This window comes from Choloepus didactylus, chromosome 8 (genome assembly GCF_015220235.1).
Source record: "Choloepus didactylus isolate mChoDid1 chromosome 8, mChoDid1.pri, whole genome shotgun sequence".
Taxonomy (NCBI): domain Eukaryota; kingdom Metazoa; phylum Chordata; class Mammalia; order Pilosa; family Megalonychidae; genus Choloepus; species Choloepus didactylus.
The window spans coordinates 23,931,990-23,951,617 of record NC_051314.1 but is presented as its reverse complement, the minus strand read 5'-3'; the positions used below and the strand labels follow the sequence as shown (position 1 = coordinate 23,951,617).

General features: G+C 39.7%; 1 protein-coding gene and 1 pseudogene across 1 annotated transcript in view; one reads left to right on the top strand and one right to left on the bottom strand.

Annotated features, from left to right (window-relative positions):
* The window catches only part of WASHC4 (WASH complex subunit 4), a 143,127-nt gene that overhangs the window by 62,253 nt on the left and 61,246 nt on the right, over window positions 1-19,628 (top strand).
* LOC119541536 lies at window positions 10,198-10,749 on the bottom strand (annotated as a pseudogene).

Below are 19,628 nucleotides of genomic sequence, written 5' to 3'. Positions count from 1 at the left end.
AGAAAAGAAGGAAAGTGAAAAAGTTAGCTTGAGTAGTGTTACTAAAATTCTACTCATGGAAGTTTTTTTTCTTCTGAAAGTAATATTATGGTTCATAAAAATATACATTCAGCCAGTTTGAAATGAACATATGTTAAAGTTCAAGCATATACAAACATTGTTTAATCTCACAAAATGTATTAATTTTGTTGGGAATATTTGCACTATAAAAGGGTCTTCAATTTACCAAAGGATTCAACAGTAAACTGTTTTTAAGTTGTAATTACTCTTTTCCAGTCTAAAGAGGGGTTAAGACTCATGCTGAACCCATACATGGCTGCTTCTGTTACAATCAAGAGGATGAGAGGGGACGTGTGATTTCTAGAAAAAAGATGCTGGGCAGACAATCAAGAGCTGTAGAATATGAGGTTCATTCCTCATCTGTTTGTTAATTTTTTTCTTAAACACACTCATTCACACTGGACAATATAATGGTGAATACTTGGTTAAGAAATATTCAAAGGATGCAGAAGAATCCATATAATTATTTTTGAGACATTGGTATTCTTTTATGGAAGAATCTTTCAGTGAGAGAAAGGAGTTAAAAAACCCTTAAGTCTTTAACTTAGATAAAAATACTTGCCAACACAAAAGCAAGCCACTGTTCTCCATGCTTTGAGCCTACTGCTGTACTTTTTAGCCAGAGAATATACAGATATTCCCAGAAAGATGGAAGGAAGTACAGGTAGGCTCTCTAGCCTTACAGAGTTAAGCTTATAAGTATAGAGTTAAGTCCAATCCCACCCCTTTTCCTCTTCTCAGACATCCAACTGGCTGGATGTATATTTAAGTTATTTGTACAGCTAAATCAAATATTTCAACTTATATTTCCGAGTTTCTCTGAAAGTTGTTGCTTCAAGACAAATAAATAATGCAAGTAATTAGAACTTGAAATGCAGTTCTACTTTTAGTTATTAAAAATAAAAAATACAAACACAGAGTCTCAGGGTTTTCTCAAGCCAGACTGTTCTTTGGCAATATTAGAGTGAGTAATATTGATTGCCATGCTAATTAACATGCTTTGTAAGAATTTTAAGCAAAGAATTAGGTAGAAATAGGAAAATAACTAGAAAGGTATTAGAGAGCTTGGTATGTCTTTTTAAAAACTATTCGAACAGAAAGTATGAATGAGAAGTTTTTCCCATAAATGAAGTTGGTGTTTTTTCCAGTTTTGTGAAGATAGTTATTTCATGACAGACTTATAGAATGTAAACAGTAAGAGTATTCTACAAAACAAGTGAGGAGAATAAATAGTCAATTGTAGTCTCACTTTGATGGCAAAAAAAAAAAAAAAAAGACAAAAACCAGAGAAATACGTAGAAAATAGCACTGTCCATTAAATATGTTGAACAAGTTGTTTATAGCCATGTAACCAAACTAAATAATTATTCTCCCCTCTTTAATTTTTTTTAATCTTCATTTTATTGAGATATATTCACATACCACGCAGTCATACAAAACAAATCGTACTTTCGATTGTTTACAGTACCATTACATAGTGGTACATTCATCACCTAAATCAATCCCTGACACCTTCATTAGCACACACACAAAAATAACAAGAATAATAATTAGAGTGAAAAAGAGCAATTGAAGTAAAAAAGAACACTGGGTACCTTTGTCTGTTTGTTTCCTTCCCCTATTTTTCTACTCATCCATCCATAAACTAGACAAAGTGGAGTGTGGTCCTTATGGCTTTCCCAATCCCATTGTCACCCCTCATAAGCTACATTTTTATACAACTGTCTTCGAGATTCATGGGTTCTGGGTTGTAGTTTGATAGTTTCAGGTATCCACCACCAGCTACCCCAATTCTTTAGAACCTAAAAAGGGTTGTCTAAAGTGTGCATAAGAGTGCCCACCAGAGTGACCTCTCGGCTCCTTTTGGAATCTCTCTGCCACTGAAGCTTATTTCATTTCCTTTCACATCCCCCTTTTGGTCAAGAAGATGTTCTCCGTCCCACGATGCCAGGTCTACATTCCTCCCCGGGAGTCATATTCCACGTTGCCAGGGAGATTCACTCCCCTGGGTGTCTGATCCCACGTAGGGGGGAGGGCAGTGATTTCACCTTTCAAGTTGGCTTAGCCAGAGAGAGAGGGCCACATCTGAGCAACAAAGAGGCATTCGGGAGGAGGCTCTTAGGCACAACCATAGGGAGGCCTAGCCTCTCCTTTGCAGCAACCGTCTTCCCAAGGGTAAAACCTGTGGTAGAGGGCTCAGCCCATCAAACCACCAGTCCCCTATGTCTGTGGTCATGTTAGCAACCATGGAGGTGGGGTAGGCGAATACCCCTGCATTCTCCACAGGCTCCTCAAGGGGGCACTACATCTTTTTTTTTTTTTTTCCTTGTTTTTCTTTTTTTTTTTTTTAACTTTCCCTTCTTTTTTAAATCAACTGTATGAAAAAAAAAGTTAAAAAGAAAACAAACATACAATAAAAGAACATTTCAAAGAGACCATAACAAGGGAGTAAGAAAAAGACAACTAACCTAAGATAACTGCTTAACTTCCAACATGTTCCTACTTTACCCCAAGAAAGTTACCTAATATAGCAACATTTCTGTGAACTTGCTCCTACTATATCCATCAGAAACTAACAGACTATAGTCATTCCTGGGTATCCCCAGAACGTTAAATAGCTTATCTGTTCTTCTTGGATTATTGTTCCCCCTTCCTTAATTACTCTCTATTGCTAGTTCCCCTACATTCTACATTATAAACCATTTGTTTTACATTTTTCAAAGTTCACATTAGTGGTAGCATATAGTATTTATCTTTTTGTGCCTGGCTTATTTTGCTCAGCATTATGTCTTCAAGGTTCATCCATGTTGTCATATGTTTCACGAGATCGTTCCTTCTTACTGCCGCATAGTATTCCATCGTGTGTATATACCACATTTTATTTATCCACTCATCTGTTGAAGGACATTTGGGTTGTTTCCATCTCTTGGCAATTGTGAATAATGCTGCTATGAACATTGGCGTGCAGATATCTGTTCGTGTCACTGCTTTCCGATCTTCCGGTATATACCGAGAAGTGCAATCGCTGGATCGAATGGTAACTCTATATCTAGTTTTCTAAGGAACTGCCAGACTGACTTCCAGAGTGGCTGAACCATTATACATTCCCACCAACAATGAATAAGAGTTCCAATTTCTCCACATCCCCTCCAGCATTTGTAGTTTCCTGTTTGTTTAATGGCAGCCATTCTAACCGGTGTTAGATGGTATCTCATTGTGGTGTTAATTTGCATCTCTCTAATAGCTAGTGTTTTAGTTTGCTAATGCTGCAGAATGCAAAACACCAGAGATGGATAGGCTTTTATAAAACAGGGGTTTATTTCACTACACAGTTACAGTCTTAAGGCCACAAAATGTCCAAGGTAACACATCAGCAATCGGGTACCTTTACCGGAGGATGGCCAATGGCGTCCGGAAAACCTCTGTTAGCTGGGAAGGCACGTGGCTGGCGTCTGCTCCAAAGTTCTGGTTTCAAAATGGCTTTCTCCCAGGACGTTCCTCTCTAGCAAGCTTGCTCTTCTTCAAAACGTCACTCACAGCTGCACTCCCTTCAGTCTCTTTGAGTCAGCATGTTTTATATGGCTCCACTGATCAAGGCCCACCCTGAATGGGTGGGGTCACACCTCCATGGGAGTATCCCACCAAAGTTACCACCCACAGCTGGGTGGGGCACATTCCAAGCAAATCTAACCAGCACCAAAACGTCTGTCCCACAAGACCACAAAGATAATGGCATTTGGGGGACACAATACATTCAAACTGGCACAGCTAGTGAAGCTGAACATTTTTTCATGTGTTTCTTGGCCATTTGTATTTCCTCTTCAGAGAACTGTCTTTTCATATCTTTTGCCCATTTTATAATTGGGCCGTCTGTACGATTGTCATTGAGTTGTAGGATTTCTTTATATATGCAAGATATCAGTCTTTTGTCAGATACATGGTTTCCAAAAATTTTTTCCCATTGAGTTGGCTGCCTGTTTACCTTTTTGAGAAATTCCTTTGAGGTGCAGAAACTTCTAAGCTTGAGGAGTTCCCATTTATCTATTTTCTCTTTTGTTGCTTGTGCTTTGGGTGTAAAGTCTAGGAAGTGGCCTCCTAATACAAGGTCTTGAAGATGTTTTCCTACATTATCTTCTAGGAGTTTTATGGTACTTTCTTTTATATTGAGATCTTTGGTCCATTTTGAGTTAATTTTTGTGTAGGGGGTGAGGTAGGGGTCTTCTTTCATTCTTTTGGATATGGATATCCAACTCTCCCAGCCCCATTTGTTGAAAAGACCATTATGACTCAGTTCAGTGACTTTGGGGGCCTTATCAAAGATCAGTCGGCCATAGATCTGAGGGTCTATCTCTGAATTCTCAATTCGATTCCATTGATCTATATGTCTATCTTTGTGCCAGTACCATGCTGTTTTGGCAACTGTGGCTTTATAATAAGCTTCAAAGTCAGGGAGTGTAAGTCCTCCCACTTCGTTTTTCTTTTTTAGAGTGTCTTTAGCAATTCGAGGCATCTTCCCTTTCCAAATAAATTTGATAACTAGCTTTTCCAAGTCTGCAAAGTAGGTTGTTGGAATTTTGATTGGGATTGCATTGAATCTGTAGATGAGTTTGGGTAGAATTGACATCTTAATGACGTTTAGCCTTCCTATCCATGAACATGGAATATTTTTCCATCTTTTAAGGTCCCCTTCTATTTCTTTTAGTAGAGTTATGTAGTTTTCTTTGTATAGGTCTTTTACGTCTTTGGTTAAGTTGATTCCTAGGTACTTGATTTTTTTAGTTGCTATTGAAAATGGTATCTTTTTCTTGAGTGTCTCTTCAGTTTGTTCATTTCTAGCATATAGAAACATTACTGACTTATGTGCATTAATCTTGTATCCCGCTACTTTGCTAAATTTGTTTATTAGCTCTAGTAGCTGTATCGTCGATTTCTCAGGGTTTTCTAGATATAAGATCATATCATCTGCAAATGATGACAGTTTTACTTCTTCTTTTCCAATTTGGATGCCTTTTATTTCTTTGTCTTGCTGGATTGCCCTGGCTAGCACTTCCAGCACAATGTTGAATAACAGTGGTGATAGTGGGCATCCTTGTCTTGTTCCTAATCTTAGAGGGATGGCTTTCAGTCTCTCACCATTGAGTACTATGCTCTGTGGGTTTTTCATATATGCTGTTTAACATATTGAGGAAGTTTCCTTCAATTCCTACCTTTTGAAGTGTTTTTATCAAAAAGGGATGTTGGATTTTGTCAAATGCTTTTTCAGCATCTATTGAGATGATCAATTGATTTTTCCCTTTTGACTTGTTAATGTGTTGTAATACATTGATTGATTTTCTTATGTTGAACCATCCTTGCATGCCTGGAATAAACCCCACTTGGTCATGGTGTATGATTTTTTTAATGTATCTTTGGATTCGATTTGCAAGTATTTTGTTGAGGATTTTTGCATCTATATTCATTAGGGAGATTGGCCGGTAGTTTTCCTTTTTTGTAGCATCTTTGCCTGGTTTTGGTATTAGATTGATGTTAGCTTCATAGAATGAGTTAGGTAGTGTTCCATTTTCTTCAATGTTTTGAAAGAGTTTGAGTAAGATTGGTGTCAGTTCTTTCTGGAAAGTTTGGTAGAATTCCCCTGTGAAGCCATCTGGCCCTGGGCATTTATTTGTGGGAAGATTTTTGATGACTGATTGGATCTCTTTGCTTGTGATGGGTTGGTTGAGGTCTTCTATTTCTTCTCTGGTCAGTCTAGGTTGTTCATATGTTTCCAGGAAATTGTCCATTTCTTCTACATTACCCAGTTTGTTGCCATACAGTTGTTCATGATATCCTCTTATAATTTTTTTAATTTCTTCAGGATCTGCAGTTATGTCACCTTTTTCATTCATTATTTTGTTTATATGGGTCTTCTCTCTTTTCGATTTTGTCAGTCTAGCTAGGGGCTTGTCAATCTTGTTGATCTTCTCAAAGAACCAACTTTTGGTGATATTTATCCTCTCTATTGTTTTTTTGTTCTCTATGTCATTTATTTCTGCTTTAATCCTTGTTATTTCTTTTCTTGTACTTGGTTAAGGATTGGTTTGCTGTTCATTTTCTAGCTTCTTCAGTTGATCCATTAGTTCTTTGATTTTGGCTCTTTCTTCCTTTTTAATATATGCGTTTAGTGCTATAAATTTCCCCCTTAGCACTGCTTTTGCTGCATCCCATAGGTTTTGGTATGTTGTGTTCTCATTGTCATTCGTCTCTATATATTTAGCAATTTCTCTTGCTATTTCTTCTTTAACCCACTGATTGTTTAGGAGTGTGTTGTTTAACCTCCAGGTATTTGTGAATTTTCTAAGTCTCTGATGGTTATTGACTTCTAATTGTATTCCATTGTGGTCAGAGAATGTGCTTTGAATAATTTCAATCTTTTTAAATTTATTGAGGCTTGTTTTATGTCCCAGCATATGATCTATTCTGGAGAAAGTTCCGTGAGCACTAGAAAAGTATGTGTATCCTGGTGATTTGGGATGTAATGTCCTGTAGATGTCTGTTAAATCTAATTCATTTATCAGATTGTTTAGGTTTTCAATTTCCTTATTGGTCGTCTGTCTGGTTGATCTATCTATAGGAGAGAGTGATGTGTTGAATTCTCCCACAATTATTGTGGAAACATCAGTTGCTTCCTTTAGTTTTGCCAGTGTCTCTCTCATGTATTTTGTGGCACCTTGATTGGGTGCATAGACATTTACGATTGTTATTTCTTCTTGCTGAATTGCCCCTTTTATTAGTATGTAGTGGCCTTCTTTGTCTCTCAAAACATCCCTGCATTTGAAGTCTATTTTATCTGAGATTAATGTTGCTACACCTGCTTTGTTTTGGCTGTAGCTTGCATGAAATATTTTTTTCCATCCTTTCACTTTCAGTTTCTTTGTGTCCCTGTGTCTAAGATGAGTCTCTTGTATGCAACATATTGATGGTTCATTTTTTTTGATCCATTCTGCGAATCTATATCTTTTAATTGGGGAGTTTAATCCATTTACATTCAACGTTATAACCGTGAAGGCATTTCTTGAATCAGCCATCTTATCCTTTGGTTTATGTTTGTCGTATTTTTCACCTCTGTCTATTAATATCCTTTATTGTACCCATACCGAATCTCTTTAGTACTGAACCTTTCTCCAAGTCTCTCTGTCCTTTTTTTGTTTCTCTGTCTGTAGGGCTCCCTTGAGTATCTCCAGTAGGGCAGGTCTCTTGTTAGCAAATTCTCTCAGCATTTGTTTGTCTGTGAAAAATTTAAGCTCTCCCTCAAATTTGAAGGAGAGCTTTGCTGGATAAAGTATTCTTGGGTGGAAATTTTTCTCACTCAGAATTTTAAATATATCGTGCCACTGCCTTCTTGGCTCCATGGTGGCTGCTGAGTAGTCACTACTTAGTCTTATGCTGTTTCCTTTGTATGTGGTGAATTGCTTTTCTCTTGCTGCTTTCCGAACTTGCTCCTTCTCTTCTGTGTTTGACAGTGTGATCAGTATATGTCTCGGAGTGGGTTTATTTGGATTTATTCTATTTGGAGTTCGCTGAGCATTTATGATTTGTGTATTTATGTTGTTTAGAAGATTTGGGAAGTTTTCCCCAACAATTTCTTTGAATACTCTTCCTAGACCTTTACCCTTTTCTTCCCCTTCTGGGACACCAATGAGTCTTATATTCGGACGTTTCATATTATCTATCATATCCCTGAGGTCCATTTCGATTTTTTCAATTTTTTTCCCCATTCTTTCTTTTATGCTTTCATTTTCCATTCTGTCATCTTCCAGGTCACTGATTCGTTGTTCAACTTCCTCTAGTCTTGTACTATGAGTGTCCAGAATCTTTTTAATTTGGTCAACAGTTTCTTTCATTTCCATAAGATCATCCATTTTTTTATTTAGTCTTGCAATGTCTTCTTTATGCTCTTCTAGGGTCTTCTTGATTTCCTTTGTATCCCGTACTAGGGTCTCATTGTTCATCTTTAGTTCTTTGAGTAGCTGCTCTAGGTGCTGTGTCTCTTCTGATATTTTGATTTGGGTGCTTGGGCTTGTGTTATCCATATTGTCTGGTTTTTTCATATGCTTTATAATTTTCTGTTGTTTTTGGCCTCGTGGCATTTGCTGAACTTGATAGGGTTCTTTTAGGATTTGTAGACCAATTGAAGTCCTTATCTCTGATTTATCAGATCTACAGCTTCGTGGAGTACACTTTCTCTAACTAACCAGCAGGTGGCGTCCACGAGCCACCTGTTCTCCACAAGCCAGTTCTCCCCTGTTTAGCCTTTTTGGTGAGTGGGGGAGTGAGTCTTGTGGGGTCCAATTGGTGTACCAAGCTTGCGTGTGTAGTTGGTGTTGCCTGCCCTGTATATGGGGCGTGTTTCTGGGCATTCAGGGATGGGGGGTGGCTCTAACAATCAAATCTCCCTGGTGATCCTAGAGTTTTAAAGCTGCTGCAATAGTCTAATCCTTCAGTTCAGTCCTGCCACAGTTTGTCTCTGCCACTGACCCACAAGTCCTTGGTATTGGCGTATGGCTCCTGAGACTTGCAAGTGGGCCCCTCTTCCAGGCTGTGCACCCCGGGTCCTCTGTTGAGGGATGACTGTGCTATGTCACAGGTGAGTGCCGTCCCCCCAGGGCAGTTCTGGGCTGCTGGGCTGTTTAGGGAGGCTCCCAGTCTGCTGAAATGATGGCTGAATGGGGCTTTGTTAATTCACACTGCTCTATCTTCCCAAGTCTGGGACAATCAGCTGAGGTTGCAGGGAAGGCTAATGTCCACGCCCAGTTTTGTGGTGTGTGCCTGTAATTTGAAGCAGTTCCGTCACACTGGGTTGTCTGGGGCAGCTCTGGGTTATGGGGCTGGCGATGGGCAGGAGTGTTTCCTGTCCACCGGGATGATGGCTGTGAGCAGACACCCCCCTTTTCTTGGGAAGTTGTGGTGTTTAGTGAATTTTCTCAGCCACTGGATTATTGCGTTTTGTCTCAGAGCTCTCTTAGTTCTGCTCTTGACTTGACCTGCCCAAATTGCTAGTCTTTGAAGCTTTCTGTATTGGGCTTCTTAGAGTAATTGTTTTAGAAAAAGAAAAAAGGATTAAAAAAAAAAAAAAAAAGGACCCTCCTCAGAGATCTACTGGGTTATTGAAATGCTAAGAGACAAAGCAACCAGGGCCATTAAGGAAAGGTCCACAGGGCCGAGAGATCAGCTTTTCTTCAGGATTTGCATATGCGCCTCAGGGCCTGAGCTCGGGCTTGAGCTCTGCCCTTCCCCTTTCTATGTTTACCAGAACTCCAAAAATCCTCCGCTTTTATTTTGGAGTTTTTCGTGTTGTTTTTTTTCTCTATGCCTGTCTCCTCTCTGCTGGGCTGGCTGCTTTCAGATTCTCTGGTGTCTGGTCTCAGTCTATCTATGGTTGGAGTTTGGATCAGTAGAATGAGTTTCCGATAAGGGCTGCCACTGCAGTTCTCCCTTCTCCTTCCCGGAGCTGACAGCCCCTCCTCCCACGGGACTGAGCCTGGCAGGGAGGGGGGCGTGTCCCCTGGCCGCAAAAACTTAAGATTTCGCTGATCTCAGCAGTTCCACGTTTTCATGAGTGTTGTATGAAGTATGCCCAAAGACAGATTGCTCTGTGGTATCCAGTCCATGCAGTTCCTGGCTTTCTACCTCTCCCCTCTTTAATTTTTATGCATCGTCTGTCAATTATAGGTATTATCAGTTGCACTAAGTAAAAAAAAAACTCAGAAACCCCTTCAATTTGATTAATTCACATGGAAAATTGAGTGTAGAGGAACTAGAGTTTTAACTAAATTTTTGAGAAAAATTCGTGTACACCAAATTAGTTCTGTCAAAGGCAGCTATAAAAATACACATCATCACAAGCTATACAGAACTATAAAATGCAGTTAAGAGTGAAAAAAGCCTGTCATTTCTTAATGTATCTGGTGAGCACTGTAAACCCAAAGATAGAGGCATCTTACAGGGCATTTCAGCTTTCAGGCATGTTCAGTTTCTAGTGTATCTCTGTAATATACAGAGCGCAGGTGTTGGCTCTCTGTATATCTTAATGTGGCTGCAGCCGGGAAGCCGCAGAGTGAGTTTTGTCATTACACTTGATCCCACAGAATGGTCCAGTCTCTAGAGCAACTCATCCTGCTATGCCGAGGCCACGCTCATACCCACAGAGCTAGTCTGCCCCTGCAGCAGCTCTATACTGAGGGAGAGGCCTTGTCTGCCATCTTCTGGAGCAGCATATCTTCTTGGCTCTCGGGGAGTGGTCAGCATTGTCATGCTGCTCATTGTGTCTTACATGTGCTGTGTCTAGACATCCAGTGTCTCAAACTGGTTTTCAGGGCGGAGATCTCCAGATCCATGGTCTTCAGCATTACACCCAGTGACTTAACCACACTGGCCATGGACTTGGTCACCTTGCCCATCGTCACCACCACCTGGACTATGGCAGCCACTATGTCTACTCATGCGCTCATTCTCAGGAAATTCATCCCTGGTTCTTCTGGCGGATGGCATTTTCCATGTGTGTCTTAGCAACTTCCATGTTGCCTTTCTGAGTGGCTTTTTAAAACTTGGCCTTTTTGGCCTTTTCCAATCCTTGTTGCATTTCTTGGCACTCCTGCTCAGGTCTTTGGCTGTGAACTTCAGGTTGAAAAGGTGTTTCTCCATGTTGGACATGGTTAATTAGCTCCTCAAGGTCGGTGGCAGGGGCTAGGGTCTGGGTGGCAAGGACGGAGAAGGAGTTTTAAGTAGGTTGCGTGAGCTTAAAAAATACTCATGGGACGTTATCCATGATTTTATAGTGTTTAAATGCTTATGAAACTAGTTAACATGAGGCTATTTATTTTGTAATTTAGGAAAAATGCTGTAATTTTGTGATTTGAACAGAAGGCTATTTGTAGAGGTGACCAAATTAAGAATCATAACACACTTCGGGGAATACAGTAAAATGTTTCTTAACATACTCTGTATAAATAAAAAAAATAAAATCCCTTTTGGCTTACTTAACATTTTGTAAAAATTGAAATCAAGATTTGCTGGTAAATTTCTGCCAATAATTTTAGAATTTTTAGGGAACAAAGATTTTTTTGAAGATTGTGCCTATAAGTTTTCAGACTTTTTTCTTTAAGATATATTATTTGTTATTGGTTAGATTTATTTTCTATGAAGTATACTGATGTGTATATATATATATATACATATATACCTATATATATATACATGTAAAACTTAAGAATAGTTTTTAAAAATGATAGAGAAAAACTGAAATCCACACCGTCTCACTTAAGAAAGAGTAAGTTACCAATAATTTTAAGCCCTCCTATGTGTTTCTTCCTGTCCCTTTCAGAAGAAACCATTGTCCTGAATTTTATGCATTCTTTTTTTTAGTGCAATTTTATTGAAATATATTCACATACCATACATTCATCTGAAGTGTACAACAGTTCACAGTTTCATCATATAGTTGTGCATTCAACACCACAATTTTTGAATTTTCATTACTCCAAAAAATAAAAATAAGAATAAAAGTAAAAGTAAAAAGAATACTCAAAATGCCCCCCCCCCCCATATTATTCATTTACTTTTTGTCCACATTTTTCTACTCATTTGTCCATATACTGGGTAAAGGGAGTGTGAGCCATAATGTTTTCACAATCACACGGTTCCAGCATAGAAGCTATATAGTATACAATTGCCTTCAAGAATCAAGGATACTGGATTGCAGTTTGTACTGGTTTGTATATATTATGTCCCCCAGAAAAAGCCATGTTCTTTGATGCAATTTTGTGGGAGCAGGCATATTAGTGGGGATTAAGTTGAAACGTTTGGATTAGGTTGTTTCCATGAAAATGTGCCCCACCCAACTGTGGGTGATAACTCTGATTGGATAGTTACCATGGAGGTGTGGCCCCACCCCTTCAGCTTGCGCCTTGATTAGTTTACTAGAGCACTATATAAGCTCAGACAGAAGAAGCGAGCTTGCCACAGCCAAGAGGGACACTTTGAAGAATACATGGAAGCTGAGAGAGTAGCTGCAGATGAGAGACAGTTTGAAGACGGCTGTTGAAAGCAGACTCTGGCTTGGGAGAGCTAAGAGAGGATGCCCCAAGAGCAACCAAGAGTGACATTTGAAACCAGAACTTTGGAGCAGACGCCAGCCAGGTGTCTTCCCAGCTAACAGAGATTTTCTGGACACCATTGGCCATCCTCCAATGAAGGTACTCTTTGTTGATAGACATTTTATGGCCTTAAGACTATAACATTATAACCAAATAAACCTCCTTTTATAGAAGCCAATCCATTTCTGGTGTTTTGCTTTCTGGCAGCATTAGCAAACTAGAACAGATTTTGGTACCAGAGAAGTGGTGTGCTGCTGAGCTTGCAAATGCCAAACATGTTGGAGTGGCTTTTTAAGTGGATAAGGGGAAGATTCTGGACAAATTGTGAGGAGCTTGGTAGAAAAGGCCTAGACTACTTTTGAAGAGACTATTGGTAGAAATATGGACTCTAAAGATACTTCTGATAAGGCCTTGAGCAGAAATGATGAATGTGTTGTTGCAAATGGAAGGAAGGTGATCCTTGTTTTAAAGTGGCAGAGAATTTGGCAAAATTGAGTCCTGGTATTGGATGGAAGGTTGAATTTGAAAGCGACAACCTGGAATATTTAGCTGATGAGATCTTTAAGCAAAATTTAGAAGAAGTAGCCTGGCTTCTGCTTGCAGCTTTTAGTAAAATGCGATAGGAGAGAGATAAGCTGAGAAATGAACTCTTGGTTTCAAAGAAACCAGAAATTGATGGCCTGAAAAACTCTGGGCTTCCAGAAGCTACAGTGAAACCCCAGAAGCTACAGCCCAACATGAGGATGTAACCAAACATGGAACCCAGCCACCATTTCAGTACAAGCCAAGATTAGAGAAGGAGTTAAGCAGAAAGGATTTGTGGAAAGTCCTATTGTCTGATGGCCTTGATCCCTGTGTGCTTCATGCAAAGCCAACAGAATTTTTGCGAGCTCTTTACAGACAGAGCCACTGCTGGTCGGGACTGGAGGAGACAGACAAGGAAAAAATTGAAGGAAAAATCTCTTCAAAGACAGAGCCATGGAGGTTGAGGTCTGAAGTCAAGAGGTCTCAGGCTGGGAGAGTGTATTGCCCACACACATGGAAAGGGTGAGTTTGCCCTGGAGATCGAGGGTGGGCCTTCTTCCATCTTGATGTTCAGGAAAGGTGTTGCCACCTCAGGCCTCGAAGAGGGTGGAGCACATTCCCAGGGAATTGGGGAGAGCCTGGCTGCCACCTCAGTGTTCTGAAGAGGTTGAGTGTGTGCCTTGGAGATGGAAGGGAATCTGGGTTTTGCCCCAATGTTTGAGGTGGGTGGGGCCAAGAAGGTGGTCTCCCAAATGTGTGGATATGTTGGAACACTCACCCAAGCATTTGGAGAGAAAAGGGCTGCTGCAAAGACCCTTGAAAAGGATTGGACTCCCGCTCTCTCAAGCCCCAAGGATATATGACTCTCAGACTTTGAAATCTAATGGAGTTTGCTGTGTGGGTTTTAGGGAATGTTTTTTGGTCCCTTAAACCCTGTTTTCCTAACTCTTTCTCCTTGTGGCAATGGGAATGTTTATCCTATGAATGTCCCTCTTTTGTATATTGGAAGCAGATAACTTGTTCTAAGTTTCACAGATTTGGAACCAGAAGGGAAGATTGTATTAGGACAGACCATGCCTGTAACTGATTTTAATGGGATCTTGTACTTGACTATGTTACTGAAATTATTTAAGTTTCTGTGATATTGTGATGGGATGAATGTATTTTGTATATGGAAAGATCATGTTTTTCTGGGGTCCAGGAGGTGGAATGTACTGGTTTGTATATATTATGCCCCCCAGAAAAAGCCATGATCTTTGATGCAATCTTGTGGGGGCAGATGTATTAGTGGGGATTAAGTTGAAACGTTTGCATTAGGTTGTTTCCATAGAAATGCACCCCACCCAACTCTGGGTGATAACTCTGATTGGATAGTTTCCATGGAGGTGTGGCCCCACCCATTCAGCATGGGCCTTGATTAGTTTACTAAAGCACTATATAAGCTCAGACAGAAGGAGCAAGCTTGCCACAGCCAAGAGGGACACTTTGAAAAACACACTGAAGCTAAGAGAGTAGCTGCAGATGGGAGGCAATTTGAAGATGGCTGTTGAAATCAGACTCTTGCTCTGGAGAAGCTAAGAGAGGACGCCCCAAGAGCAACCAAGATTGACATTTTGAAGAGGAGCTGCGACCTAGAGAGGAACATCTTGGGAGAATGCCATTTTGAAACCAGAACTTTGGAGCATACGCCAGCCAGGTGCCTTCCCAGCTAACAGAGATTTTCTGGACACCATTGGCCATCCTCCAGTGAAGGTTCCTTTTATTGATGGACGCTTTATGGCCTAAAGACTATAACTTTGTAACCAAATAAACCTCCTTTTATAGAAGCCAATCCATTTCTGGTGTTTTGCTTTCTGGCAGCATTAGCAAACTAGAACACAGTTCAACAGTTTCAGATATTTCCTTCTAACTATTCTAATAAACTAAAAACTGCAAAAGGATATCTATATAATGCATAACAGTTACCTCCAGAATGACCTCTCAACTTCATTTGAAATCTCTTGGCCACTGAAACTTTATTTTGTTTCAGTTCTCTTCCCCCTTTTGGTCCATCAGGCTTTCTCAATTACACAATGCAGGGTCCAGGCTCATCCCCAGGAGTCATGTTCCACTTTGCCAGGGAGATTTATGCCCCTGGGAGTCATGTCCCACACAGAGGAAAGGGCAGTGAGTTTACCTGGGAGTTGGCTTAGAGAGAGAGGCCACATTTGAGCTACAAAAGAGGCCTTCTGAGGGTGACTCTTAGGCACAATCATGAGTAGGCTTAGCCTCTCCTTTGCAGTAACAAGCTTTATATGGGCAAGCCCCAAGATTGAGAGCTTGGTCTATGAAGCTGGTGGTCCCCAATGCTTGTGAGAATATCAGGAATTCTGCAGCTGGGGAAGTTTAATATTTCCACATTTTTTCCACAGTCCCTCAAAGGGGCTTTGCAAATACTTTGTATTCTCTGCCCAAATTACTCTGGGACGTATTGGGGCTTCATGCTGAGCTGTACAGACCAACAAGGTCTCACTCCCTAGTCAAGTTCCATCTAATTATGGAATTTGTGTAAACTGACTGTACAAGTTAAATTATATAGTGTGCAACAGAAAATACAGATTTTGCACCATATAACCATCTCTTCCTTTGATCCCACACAGAAGCCAAAGTTTTAAAACACCGTTAATATCATCCTCTACCCTTTAGTTTGATCTACCCCAATCTCAACCAAGTCCATTTCATTCATATCTCCAATTGAAAATCCCCTTTTCAGCGTCTTTAACAGTTGATTCATGGGGCAATGCTGACACTCACAGCTGCCAAACTCTGGCTCTGAGTCCCAGGTGCCACACAGGCACCCGAAGCTCCAGGGACCAACCATGTGACACACAAACAGCTCAGAATCTCAAAATTTAGAAATAACTTACAGCTCATGAAGAAATGTGACTGCTGTGAGAGCTTACAGTCTAGGAACCTTTACATAAGCCTTCCCCTTATAACCCGTGCTCCCAGAGTCAATTCTCAGAGTTTACGCATTGTTATTATTCCATATTAGTGAGGCATTATAATGTTTGTCTTTTCATTTCTGGTTTATTTACTCAACCTACTATCCTCATGGTCCATTCACTTCACTGCATACCTCATAATTTCATTCCTTCTTGCTGCTCCCTCATGCAAAAACATTCTTATATTTGTACATTTAATCACGCTCATTGAGTGCTCTAGGTTTCACCAAGTTATACAGTCCTGGTCTATCTTCTGTCTTTCCTTCTGGTGTTGTACAGATCCCTAACCTTCCTCTTTCAACCGTATTCACAGTCATCTCTTTTCAGCGTACTTACAGTATTGTGCTACCATCACACAGTATGTGCCATCCATTTCTCGAGCTACAAAATCATCTTGAACATTCTGTACTCCATCAACATCAAATGCCCAATCTGTACCCTCTCTTTCCTGATATATTCATTTTGACACTCTTCTCCAAACCTCTTTCTCCTGTCTTCCCCTATCTGTCTGTAGCACTCCCTTTAGTATTTCCTGTATATGCATTCTTTTTTGTTTACCACGTATGGATGAATCTCTAATCATACATTGTTTAGTTATATATGTTTTTGAAGTTTATGTTAATGTAGTAATACTCCTGTATTCTTGGACTTGTTTTTTTCCACTCAAATTTTGTATTTGCATTCATTCATATTGGAGTGAGTATAGCTGTAGTTCATTTATTTTCATTGTTGTATAGCTTTCCTGTGGATGGATTTTTGGTTACTTTCCTGTTTTTACTATCATAAACATCGCTGCAGTTCTCATATATGTTTCTTTGGTGGGCTTGTGCAGGAGTTTTTCAAGACATATTTCTAGAAATGGATTGCTAGATTGTCTTATGCAGTTGTTCAACTTTTCAAGATGATTCCAAGTTGTTTCCAAAATGGTTATATTATGTAACAATACCTCCCACAAATATGAGAGTTCCCATTGTTTCCCAAAATATCAGTTTTGGTATTATCAGGCTTCAGTTATTTTTGGCAAATTAATAGGTGTAAATTGTTTTGATGTTTTTTAATGTTCAAGTCTCTAATTGTTAATGATAGTGGCCATTTTTTCAATTATTTAATGGTTAATAAACTATTAACTGTTTTTTTTTTTGTGTGTGGAAAATAGGTTCACATCTTTTGTTCATTTTGCTATTGGTTTGTTTGTCCCCCCTCCCTTTTTTTAAAAATTCATTTGGGGTCTTTGTTTATTCTGAACACAAATGCCTTCTGTGTGGAAGATGTCTTCTCATACACTGACTTGTCTGTTTACTCTCTTCATAGTGACTTTTGATGAACTGAAGTTCTTAATTTTAATATAGTTCAGTTTACCAACCTTATCCTTTATGATAGTGCTTTTCATGTCATCTTTTCCTATTCTGTAATTTTGCCTAAAAGTTTTACATTGATTTTTTTTTTTAATCATCATTTTATTGAGATATATTCACATACCACGCAGTCATACAAAACAAATTGTACTTTCGATTGTTTACAGTACCATTACATAGTTGTACATTCATCACCTAAATCAATCCCTGACACCTTCATTAGCACACACACAAAAATAACAAGAATAATAATTAGAGTGAAAAAGAGCAATTGAAGTAAAAAAGAACACTGGGTACCTTTGTCTGTTTGTTTCCTTCCCCTACTTTTCTACACATCCATCCATAAACTAGACAAAGTGGAGTTTGGTCCTTATGGCATTCCCAATCCCATTGTCACCCCTCATAAGCTACATTTTTATACAACTGTCTTCGAGATTAATGGGTTCTGGGTTGTAGTTTAATAGTTTCAGGTATCCACCACCAGCTACCCCAATTCTTTAGAACCTAAAAAAGGTTGTCTAAAGTGTGCGTAAGAGTGCCCACCAGAGTGATCTCTCGGCTCGTTTTGGAATCTCTCTGCCACTGAAGCTTATTTCATTTCCTTTCACATCCCCCTTTTGGTCAAGAAGATGTTCTCCATCCCACGATGCCGGGTCTACATTCCTCCCCGGGAGTCATATTCCACGTTGCCAGGGAGATTCACTCCCCTGGGTGTCTGATCCCACGTAGGGGGGAGGGCAGTGATTTCACCTTTCAAGTTGGCTTAGCCAGAGAGAGAGGGCCACATCTGAGCAACAAAGAGGCATTCAGGAGGAGACTCTTAGGCACAAATACAGGGAGGCCTAGCCTCTCCTTTGCAGCAACCGTCTTCCCAAGGGTAAAACTTATGGTAGAGGGCTCAACCCATCAAACCACCAGTCCCCTATGTCTGTGGTCATGTTAGCAACCATGGAGGTGGGGTAGGCGAATACCCCTGCATTCTCCACAGGCTCCTCAAGGGGGCACTACATCTTTTTTTTTTTTCCTTGTTTTTCTTTTTTTTTTTTTAACTTTCCCTTCTTTTTTAAATCAACTGTATGAAAAAAAAAGTTAAAAAGAAAACAAACATACAATAAAAGAACATTTCAAAGAGACCATAACAAGGGAGTAAGAAAAAGACAACTAACCTAAGATAACTGCTTAACTTCCAACATGTTCCTACTTTACCCCAAGAAAGTTACCTAATATAGCAACATTTCTGTGAACTTGTTCCTACTATATCCATCAGAATTTAACAGACCATAGTCATTTCTGGGCATCCCCAGAACGTTAAATAGCTTATCTGTTCTTCTTGGATTATTGTTCCCCCTTCCTTAATTGCTCTCTACTGCTAGTTCCCCTACATTCTACATTATAAACCATTTGTTTTACATTTTTTAAAGTTCACATTAGTGGTAGCATATAATATTTCTCTTTTTGTGCCTGGCTTATTTCGCTCAGCATTATGTCTTCAAGGTTCATCCATGTTGTCATATGTTTCACCAGATCGTTCCTTCTTACTGCCGCGTAGTATTCCATCGTGTGTATATACCACATTTTATTTATCCACTCATCTGTTGAAGGACATTTGAGTTGTTTCCATCTCTTGGCAATTGTGAATAATGCTGCTATGAACATTGGCGTGCAGATATCTGTTCGTGTCACTGCTTTCCGATCTTCCGGGTATATACCGAGAAGTGCAATCGCTGGATCGAATGGTAGCTCTATATCTAGTTTTCTAAGGAACTGCCAGACTGACTTCCAGAGTGGCTGAACCATTATACAGTCCCACCAACAATGAATAAGAGTTCCAATTTCTCCACATCCCCTCCAGCATTTGTAGTTTCCTGTTTGTTTAATGGCAGCCATTCTAACCGGTGTTAGATGGTATCTCATTGTGGTCTTAATTTGCATCTCTCTAATAGCTAGTGAAGCTGAACATTTTTTCATGTGTTTCTTGGCCATTTGTATTTCCTCTTCAGAGAAGTGTCTTTTCATATCTTTTGCCCATTTTATAATTGGGCTGTCTGTACTATTGTCATTGAGTTGTAGGATTTCTTTGTATATGCAAGATATCAGTCTTTTGTCAGATACATGGTTTCCAAAAATTTTTTCCCATTGAGTTGGCTGCCTCTTTACCTTTTTGAGAAATTCCTTTGAGGTGCAGAAACTTCTAAGCTTGAGGAGTTCCCATTTATCTATTTTCTCTTTTGTTGCTTGTGCTTTGGGTGTAAAGTCTAGGAAGTGGCCTCCTAATACAAGGTCTTGAAGATGTTTTCCTACATTATCTTCTAGGAGTTTTATGGTACTTTCTTTTATATTGAGATCTTTGGTCCATTTTGAGTTAATTTTTGTGTAGGGGGTGAGGTAGGGGTCCTCTTTCATTCTTTTGGATATGGATATCCAACTCTCCCAGCCCCATTTGTTGAAAAGACCATTATGGCTCAGTTCGGTGACTTTGGGGGCCTTATCAAAGATCAGTCGGCCGTAGATCTGAGGGTCTATCTCTGAATTCTCAATTCGATTCCATTGATCTATATGTCTATCTTTGTGCC